Genomic DNA, 10,700 nt, shown 5'->3' with positions numbered 1-10,700 from the left:
GATCTATTTTTTTTCTCACACAAAATAGATAAAATGGTGCATCGCTCACTGTCATCAGACATGACAGTAACCGTCAGGAGAACGGTTTGGGAATTTCTGTATCAGGTTCAATTTTTCTTTGCCGGTCACTGTTCTTCTTGTAGCTTGATGTCAGGCACTACTGTGAGTCAAAGAACATCAGTTATACATATTTTTAGCTTATTAGGACAAATTCCTGAGATGCCTATGATGAACCGGGCCTTGTAGAGGGCCACTGTACCCTGCCAAATGCATGGTGTGACTCCAGTATTTTCCCTTGTCCTACCTATCACAGGACAGTAACACCTTCCTTCTACTGTCTTTTTTTTTGTCCTACAGAGGCAAGAGGCCCCAGTCCCATCGCGTTTGCTGCTCTGCAGGCACTTAACAATGATGGTCAGAACTTCCAGCTGAAAAGCTGTTTGTTCTTCCTACTTGTCTGTGTTAAACATTCCTCTGCTGAGCAGTTTTTAATATTTGCTAAATATGCTTTAATTACTTCCCAGAACTGTCTCTGTGATCTTTTAACCATGTTATAAAAGGAGATTATATAGCAACTAAAAACAGGTTTTACCCTAGAGTGTGCACTCGGGTAGGCAGTGTCAAAGTTCTGACAGCTAACATCGTGTTAAAAATGGGTCTGAGCCAGGCATCAACAACAAAAAGGGACTTATATATATTTAATTTTACCAGTGTTTTTAAAGTCAGAACCATATTTGGAATTCTCTTATTTTAGGCTGAAAATCCTCCCCCTGATGGCCATGCTAAAACTCTTATTGATTTAGATCAATGGGGCAGGATTAGGCCCACAATGATCCCTGTTCTTCAAGAGCTACCACAGACTTTGATCGAAATTAAAACTTAAAATGTGTGCTGACAAGAGCAGGAGTGGCCACATGAGCATATGCAGATGAACGCTGTGTTTTAGTTTTCCAGCAGTGAAAAACGCATTTCCAGTTTTTTAAACCGAAATCCGTCATTCACATAGAGTCTGGGTCCCACAAAATTTGTGTTATCTTTTCACATTTGTGTTATTTTTTACATTTTTACTCGGCATTGCTGTTGCGTTCGTTCAGTCAGCGGGTTGTTTCAACCTGAGACCCATGAGGGATGAAAAAATGGAGCTGGCTTCCACCAAGATCTTAATCCTTAGCTCACTTCAGAGCTCCAAGCAGCACCTTCTGCTGTTTCATCATTAACATTCTGCTTATCCTACTTTTTCCTGATTTGCTTTATTTTGTCTGTCTCGTGTAGGTTGTAAGCTCTTCAGGGCAGAGGCAAAGTCGCTATTTATAAAAGAGCCTGTGAAGTGGTGCTGCTGAATCAAGTGGTTTGTTGCAATAACAAGAAATTTGAGTAGAAATGTGAAGTGGAAAAGCGGTTTCCTGGTGTATCCACCTCCGCTCTGGACCAGGCTTCAGGGGAGACTGAGAAGTGGGAAAAACTCCAGCCATCTTTCAGGTAGGAAAGCTGCCAACTGAGAAGTAGCCTCAGAGCTGGGCTTCCTGTATTTTTTGACTTCCAGTAAAACACCACGGCGATTCGAGAAGGCAGTGCCCTCCTCCCATTGATCCTGCTGGGGAGCAAAGGCTTTCTCCTGACACCTGCCTCGCACTGATGTCCCCGGGGCTCATGTTCCCCCTCACCTTTGCACAATAGGCACACGCACACGATGCCTGCATTCGCACAAAACACTCTTCATTCTCGTAAGGCACATGGCTTCCTGCCTTTGTGGGCCAATTACTCATTGTTTCAATGAAACTTACTGGCACTATCCAGCTTTTTTTTTTTTTTTTTCCTTTTTTTTCTCACCATTCATGTAATACTGGCTATCGTACTGATGTTTAGTGCATAGATTGGTGATTTTAATACTCAGCATGCAAACATTAGTAGCTTCAGTGCCTGTAAAGGATCCTTGATGGTTGATGGTGGTCATCAAATGGTTTGAGTTGGAAGGGACCTTAAAGATCCTCTAGTTCCAACCCCCCTTGCTATGGGCAGGGACGCCTCCCACTGGAGCAGATTCATCCTAATAACTTCTTTATAGTTGGGTTGTAGAAAACTAGTCTAAACTAGAGTAGAACTAGAGTAAACTCTAGTTTGCACTGCAGATTTCATCTTACCATTCAATGATATATCAGAGTTCTCCAATATATCCTTTTCTTCTTGTTCCAGCTGAAGTTGCTCTTTCACACCAGGCCCGCAGAGGCATTCGCCGTCACAGTTCAGCAGTGTTTGGGGCAACGGCGTTTCTAGTTAAAGGCTTTTTAAGGCCTCATAAACCGCTGCTTGTAAGTGACTGTGAATTCACTTACCACGATTCTTGCCCACAATAGCAGTCCGTGTGCTTATTGAACTGCTTGGTACGGGCAGGGGGGGCTGAAGCAAAGGGGGAGCCCCACCACGCCTGGCTTATTGCCTTCAGAATCCGGCAAGCGCGCGTCCGCAGGCAGAGTGCCCGACCTTGTGTCACTACAGAATTTGCCCTCTATTCTGTCTTCATGGAAACACTTCCAGGTTTATTGAAGGGCCCTCACTCTATCAAACAGCAGCTGATTATTTAACAAAGTACAAGGCAGTTTCCTCTCCAGCCGACAAAGGCAGGCGCTGCGCTTTTATCTGCAGGGATTTCCCCCTGGCAGCTTTGCTTTGGGTTTCGAGAAACCGGGCAAGGACCCTGCTGTAAAGGAGGGAGCAGTGATTTAAAACCCTCCAGCTGGAGCGAGTTTTTAATAATAGTTGTTTTCAAAACACAAGCTAAATGCCAGTCTAAACCACACCGGCAGGTTTTCCTAAGTGATCCCGTGTACTACCGTGTATCTCCGCCCCGTCGTTGAGTGCCGCTGTGCTAAGTCATTTTCAATTCACCTTTGAGGTCACTTTGAAGTCAAGTAGCTGAAGGCCCGGTTCTAACAGGTGAATTCTGGTTCTCACAGTGTGTTTACTGAAACCAGCTTTCGGTCTGCAAACACGCTTCTTATCCCATCACCTCTGCCTCTCAACAGAAACTCGGTGCTGTTCTCTTCCTTCCTCCACTGAAAATACCCCCTGGATTTTAAGCTCCAGGAAACAAGCAAAGAGCTTATGACCAAGACATTATTTTTCTTCTTAGTCTTTTCTTCTAAGTTTGTGATTTTTTAGTATATAAATTGAAAGGCAGTTAACCTTCTCTGTAACAAATTACAGCTTTACTGCCTCCTTCAAATCAAATATAAAATCGATGCTTGGTTTAAGACATAATTATAACAAGACCTTGATTACCACATACCTGAACCACAGTTTAATAACCAGCTCCTGCTGTGCTCTGCTTTACAATAATGCTTTCTTCATACTGCTTTGTCTTCACGGAAGCTCATGAAAGACACTTCACATGCCCATACTTCTTTTTGCCCCGGGAATGTCACAGCTTCTAAGGGCAGAAAGGTTTTCCCAGTGGCTTTTTCTGTGGAGGGTAAATCTCCATCATAAAACTTTTTCTAAGCAGCTGAGCAGGATGGGGGGGGGATTGAGAATGTCTTTCAGATCTTTCCCTCTTGTTGAAAGTGCAAAATAAGGGTGGTGCAAGCTCCAGACCCTGCAGAGAAGCGGGTACACCTGGCCTGACTCCTCTTCTGCTGTTGATGAAGGGTGGCCAAGGACTGTTGGTTCTATTGCATAAAGCTTTGCGTGTGTGTATTTAAGATCATTTTGGACATTTTAGTATTCATCAAAGCTCTTCTAGAAAAATACTCAGTCCAGACACAACTCCTGACAGAAATCAGTTTAGCAATGCTGGAGAAGATCCCCTCCTGGCCACTTGCTGTTGCAGCAGAGGTGTCCTGAGTGTCCCTGGGTATTTAAATCTCCGTCTGAGGGCTGGCTGTTGCAGGACTGAACGCAGAAAGCCGCTTTCAGAGGAGACACTGCTGCTGTCAGGTGATACAGCACAGATATTCTCTCAGCTGGGAGTGCTGGGACCCAATTTACAGCTGGCAAACTTTGCAGAAATAAAATAAAACATCTTTTGTGACATTATCAATGAAGCAAGAGGAATTCTCTTAAAAGGCAGCGAGAAGAGAAACTCTAGGAATAGAAAGATAGGGTCGAATAAGATTTCGTTCACTTCTCGCCATCTGGGAATAAAATTTGTGAGGGAATATTGTTCTTATCCTTATAAACAGCCAGTATCTTCTGACACCCAGCGAAGCTCAGGCCAGGGAAGGATTGTGGTTCACATTAGCAGATTCTAATGACATGAGTTTACAATAATAGTCTAATAGTTCAGTGTAACAGTGACTCATGGCTTATTACTGTGGCGATAGGAATGTAAAGAGATCTCATTTGAAAAAAAAAAAAAAAAAAAAAGAAGATCTATTTGGATAGTTCACATCCTTTCCTCCCTACTCACAAATTCCTGTGTCATTGACTGCTGGCTGCTAAAAATAGGATCCTTTTTGTGTATCTGAACTAAAGGAAAACCTAGAATCAGAGAGACAGTGGGAGGGGACCAAGGTCCTTAACATACAGCGCCTTCGGGAAATATTTGTCATGAAAGCCCTCTGAGAGCGCAGGAATGTTTTGAAAGGATGGAAACAATCTAAGAAGATATTTTGCTGGAAGAAGAAGAAGAGTTAATGAATCGCAGCAGCTCCCAGCTTCGGTATTTTGCACCATGGGGATGGGAAGGTTCATCTCTCTGTTGGATGTAGGACCAAGCTACGCTTCCGTCTTGGAGAAGCTCTCCCACTCCAGCAGCAGGAGAGGAGGAAGCTTCGGGGAATATCCCAGGAGCAGCTCTGTGGGCTGATGAGGAGCCAGAGAGAAGCCACAAGAGAAAGAGACTCATTAGGTGTCACCTGAAGTCGTGCACATCCCTTAAGGACAGCAGTAGGACAGGGGAACTGGGGAGACATGAGCAAGGTATCTGTGACTTAGGTGCTCCACCACCCTCACAGTAAAGAACCCCCTCCTAACCTCCTAATCTTCCTAATGAAGGAAGCTTCAGGGAACATCCCGGGAGCAGCTCTGTGGGCTGATGTGAGCCAGAGAAGAGTCACAAGAGAAAGAGACTCATTAGGTGTCACCTGAAGTCGTGCACATCCCTTAAGGACAGCAGTAGGACAGGGGAACTGGGGAGACATGAGCAAGGTGACTTAAATGGATTCCCACCACCACCCCTTTGAAACAACAAAAGAAAACCCCCGCATGGCACCTCAGGAACAAACGGCTGAAGTGTGAAATGATGCGGCAGGAAAAGCTGTCACAGAGAATCAGAAGTTGATTTAATGGAGAAAAATTGGCTGCTGCATAATTTGTGGAGAATTGTAGCTGAGAGAGAGAGAGAGAGAGAGATCCCCAGCTCCTCAGGGCTCCGCTGCGGGCACCGTCTGGCGTAAGGTGCGGAAAGCAAAATTTCATCGCTGGTAATTCTCCGTGTGCTGAATGCTTCCTCTTCAATCCCCAACAATTAAAATCGATGACAGGATGCTAGGTAACAAAAGGAAATGACTGATCAATATGCATGTGCTGGAGCTGGAGGAAAAAACCCGCCTGCCGAGAGCAGCATGCTGATGAGGAGAGATTTCTGAGAGCTCAGAGAGAAAAATCTTAAAAGCTTCCCGTTCCCGATGCTCGATAAAACAATGGGGCTGAGCAGACGCCAGACGCGGTGCCAGGAGAGGTTAACTCACCAAGGAGGCTGAAGAACAACTGTTAGGAAAAAGAGGGAATGTTCCTTTTTAGACTAAATAGCTTTAGAGTTAAAAAAAAAAAAAAAAAAAAAAGTAATGCTTCTCTTCTTTGCCTTTCTCTCTAAAGATCTCAAAAGCCATTTACTGATATTGAAAAATTCTGTTCTTTGAATACCCGTGTGAGGTTTTAGAGGTGCTGAGATGCTGACATTTTAAGGCCAATGTCCATTTTAGTCCTCAGCTCGAAGCACTTTAAATCTCATTTCCATGTATATTTCAGCAGAGGGTGTCTGCCAAGCGCTGCCAAAAATCAAACACTAAACCTCCCGTGATTCAGTAGTTCTAGATCAGCCACCCGAATTTCGGAATGCTTTTGAAAACGTTGCTGTGAAGCAGCACCCAGGCTCTGCCATGGCTCCAGCAGGACAGGCCATGGCACCTTTGGGTTCACATACCTGCTTTTTCCCCTCGTGAATGGTATTTTTTGTTTCTGAGGCCACGTATCATAAACTGGCACACGAGCAGCTAAGCACCTTAGGACTTACAGCTTTCATTATTTCTGCTGACCCAAAGAGAAGGCGAACGGAGCTGGAGATCAGAGCCAGAAAAATGCTGCGAAAACTTTGTGAAAGTTCACTTTGTCGTCACTCCCACATATGCCTGGCCATATTTCCTGTGAGTTCATCTTTTTGCTCACTTTGCAGAATCACAGAATGATATGGGGTTGGAAGGGACCTCTGGAGAACATCTAGTCCAACCCCCCTGCCAACACAGGTCCACCCAGAGCAGGTTGCACAGGAACGTGTCCAGGCGGGTTTTTAATGTCTCCAGAGAAGGAGACTCCACCACCTCCTTGGGCAGCCTCTTCCAGGGCTCTGCCACCCTCAAAGCGAAGAAGTTCCCCCTCACGTTTAGGTGGAACTTCTTATCTTCAAGTTTGTGCCCATTTCTTCTTGAAATGGGACCAAACCATCTTCTTACCATCCTAAACAGCGGATAAAGACCCATTTCATTGCCTTGTAACTTCGATTTCATTAACAAACCAGACAAAATTCATAGCGTCGAGCCAGCACGTTCTCACTGGGCTTGAAACAAGAGTTCTCTTCCTGGTCCTCAGGCTCAGAGATGGCCACAGCACACAGCTGTCCCTGCTCTGCAGGCCAGCGGGAAGGAAAAGGAGGAGGACAAAAGTTGCATGCAACTCTTTACAAAGAGATGAAGTGTTTTGTGGCCAATGCAGACTGAGTTTGTTCCCTCCTTCCAGTCCAGCCCAACCAACACCCAACCTAAGCAAGCCTGGGAACTGGGGAGGCTGAAATCAGGGAATCACAGAATTGTTGAGGTTGGAAGGGACCTTTCAGATCATCAAGTCCAACCATCAACCTAACACTGACAAAAACACCACTAAACTATATCTCTAAACACCATATCTACCCATCTTCTAAATACCTCCAGGGATGGCGCCTCAACCCCTTCCCTGGGCAGCCCATTCCAAGGCTTAATAACCCTTTCAGAGTAAAAATTGCTTCCAATATCCAATCTGAACCTCCCCTGGTGCAACTTGAGGCCATTTCCTCTTGTTCTCTCATCTGTCACCTGGGGGAAGAGACCAACCCCTAGCCCCTCCAGTGGTTGCCAGCCAGGAGAAACTCCGGGTGAAGTCTTCTGAACAGGAGAGGTGCATCCCACACAGCACGGGGCAGCAGATCACAGCCACTGGCGCACAATGACGTCCCTTGGTGGACACCATCTTACCCAGTTGAGGTGGAATAACCCACTCTCTGGTGGGCATGGGCAGCCCCAGCCTCTGCCACCAGCAGCTCCCAGCCTCTGCCACCAGCAGCTTTGTCAGCAAACTGGGAGGAGGGAGAAGCGCGTTGCGAAGCCAGGCTCTGCTGCAGGAACAGAAAATGCATTGTTTGTAAATCAGACTTTGGAACAGCTTAACGCTTAAATACACCTTTGATTAATTAGGGCTTTGCAGGGCAGCACAGCTCCAGAGGGGAGACAACCCCATGGATTCTCCCCACCGCAGGTTTTGCGACAAAATAAACAAGTTTCTGGGGGCCAGGCTTGGTAGTGCTTATGGAGAAGTTGGCTCAGGTTCAAAGTCATCTCAAAATCCTGGTGGGGAGCAGCTGAACCAAAAATAGGGATAACATAGCACCTATAGAAAATGACCTTTAGAGAAATATTTATACACAGCCCATGTCTGATTGTCTGGTGAAACCCCAGTAGCTCTGACAGAGGCGCTTTTTAATAAGCACTTTCCAGTAATGTAAACCTTGGGGGTTTTATTTCTTTTTATTGCCATATTAAACTATGTTTTCAGGATGCTCAAACAACATTTTCCCAGCCGTTTTTTATGCATAATTACATTTTACTCCCTATGCTAATTTTCTTCCAGTAACTATCCCCTCTGGACCACGCAGTGCCTCGATCCTGATAAAGCAACTCGTTTCGTGTCAGCGTAACGAAGAACAGAATTTGGCCCGTCAAGGGGCAGTATTTCATCTCTCTCCCTCCATCTCTGAAGCTTAGAAGATCCTGTGGCGGTTCCTGAGTTTCACTGGGTAAATGCTGTCCGATGTTCCTGCATCGAAGTGAAACAGAGGACTGGGAATATTTCCTCTGGCACAAGAAGAGTAAGAGACAGAAAGAGCTACCGCCGCCGCCCCCCCTGACCCCACCGGCGTCTGAGCTACTGCCAAATACAGGCAAAAATCACAAACTGCTCCAAAACATCCAAACAGGTCACTGGTGTGAAGCCAGGTGGAATATCCAGGGATGGTTTCCGTATCACCGTCCATAGAACAGCCATAGCAAAGGCATCACTTCATCTGCTGTGTCAGGAATAGCGTCCCGCAGGCGCCTCGGCGTCCAGCCCCTCCTGCTGCGAAGCACAGCTCGTCCTTGACCTCCCGAAATTCCTTCCAACCAACGCTTCCCCCATTCCGTGATCCTTCCTCTTTTCCCGGGGCAGGGCCTTGGCCCCGCAGCTGCTGGCTTTGGAAGTTATTTCCCTGCCTCGGATTGACTCCCGGCCAAAGGAAATAAAGCTGGCAAAATCCTCCGGATCGCTGCCCGGGGCTTTATCCCCTGCCCGGGATAGGATCCTCTGGGAAGGATGTGGAGAAGGAGCTCAGAGCCCAGCAGCCCTGGGGACAGGCAGTGTTCTTATCTTCAAGTTTGTGCCCATTTCTTCTTGAAATGGGACCAAACCATCTTCTTACCATCCTAAACAGCGGATAAAGACCCATTTCATTGCCTTGTAACTTCGATTTCATTAACAAACCAGACAAAATTCATAGCGTCGAGCCAGCACGTTCTCACTGGGCTTGAAACAAGAGTTCTCTTCCTGGTCCTCAGGCTCAGAGATGGCCACAGCACACAGCTGTCCCTGCTCTGCAGGCCAGCGGGAAGGAAAAGGAGGAGGACAAAAGTTGCATGCAACTCTTTACAAAGAGATGAAGTGTTTTGTGGCCAATGCAGACTGAGTTTGTTCCCTCCTTCCAGTCCAGCCCAACCAACACCCAACCTAAGCAAGCCTGGGAACTGGGGAGGCTGAAATCAGGGAATCACAGAATTGTTGAGGTTGGAAGGGACCTTTCAGATCATCAAGTCCAACCATCAACCTAACACTGACAAAAACACCACTAAACTATATCTCTAAACACCATATCTACCCATCTTCTAAATACCTCCAGGGATGGCGCCTCAACCCCTTCCCTGGGCAGCCCATTCCAAGGCTTAATAACCCTTTCAGAGTAAAAATTGCTTCCAATATCCAATCTGAACCTCCCCTGGTGCAACTTGAGGCCATTTCCTCTTGTTCTCTCATCTGTCACCTGGGGGAAGAGACCAACCCCTAGCCCCTCCAGTGGTTGCCAGCCAGGAGAAACTCCGGGTGAAGTCTTCTGAACAGGAGAGGTGCATCCCACACAGCACGGGGCAGCAGATCACAGCCACTGGCGCACAATGACGTCCCTTGGTGGACACCATCTTACCCAGTTGAGGTGGAATAACCCACTCTCTGGTGGGCATGGGCAGCCCCAGCCTCTGCCACCAGCAGCTCCCAGCCTCTGCCACCAGCAGCTTTGTCAGCAAACTGGGAGGAGGGAGAAGCGCGTTGCGAAGCCAGGCTCTGCTGCAGGAACAGAAAATGCATTGTTTGTAAATCAGACTTTGGAACAGCTTAACGCTTAAATACACCTTTGATTAATTAGGGCTTTGCAGGGCAGCACAGCTCCAGAGGGGAGACAACCCCATGGATTCTCCCCACCGCAGGTTTTGCGACAAAATAAACAAGTTTTTGGGGGCCAGGCTTGGTAGTGCTTATGGAGAAGTTGGCTCAGGTTCAAAGTCATCTCAAAATCCTGGTGGGGAGCAGCTGAACCAAAAATAGGGATAACATAGCACCTATAGAAAATGACCTTTAGAGAAATATTTATACACAGCCCATGTCTGATTGTCTGGTGAAACCCCAGTAGCTCTGACAGAGGCGCTTTTTAATAAGCACTTTCCAGTAATGTAAACCTTGGGGGTTTTATTTCTTTTTATTGCCATATTAAACTATGTTTTCAGGATGCTCAAACAACATTTTCCCAGCCGTTTTTTATGCATAATTACATTTTACTCCCTATGCTAATTTTCTTCCAGTAACTATCCCCTCTGGACCACGCAGTGCCTCGATCCTGATAAAGCAACTCGTTTCGTGTCAGCGTAACGAAGAACAGAATTTGGCCCGTCAAGGGGCAGTATTTCATCTCTCTCCCTCCATCTCTGAAGCTTAGAAGATCCTGTGGTGGTTCCTGAGTTTCACTGGGTAAATGCTGTCCGATGTTCCTGCATCGAAGTGAAACAGAGGACTGGGAATATTTCCTCTGGCACAAGAAGAGTAAGAGACAGAAAGAGCTACCGCCGCCGCCCCCCCTGACCCCACCGGCGTCTGAGCTACTGCCAAATACAGGCAAAAATCACAAACTGCTCCAAAACATCCAAACAGGCCGCTGG

This window comes from Calidris pugnax, unplaced genomic scaffold (genome assembly GCF_001431845.1).
Source record: "Calidris pugnax isolate Ruff unplaced genomic scaffold, ASM143184v1 scaffold54, whole genome shotgun sequence".
NCBI classification, from domain to species: domain Eukaryota; kingdom Metazoa; phylum Chordata; class Aves; order Charadriiformes; family Scolopacidae; genus Calidris; species Calidris pugnax.
This window is presented reverse-complemented; position numbering follows the sequence as displayed.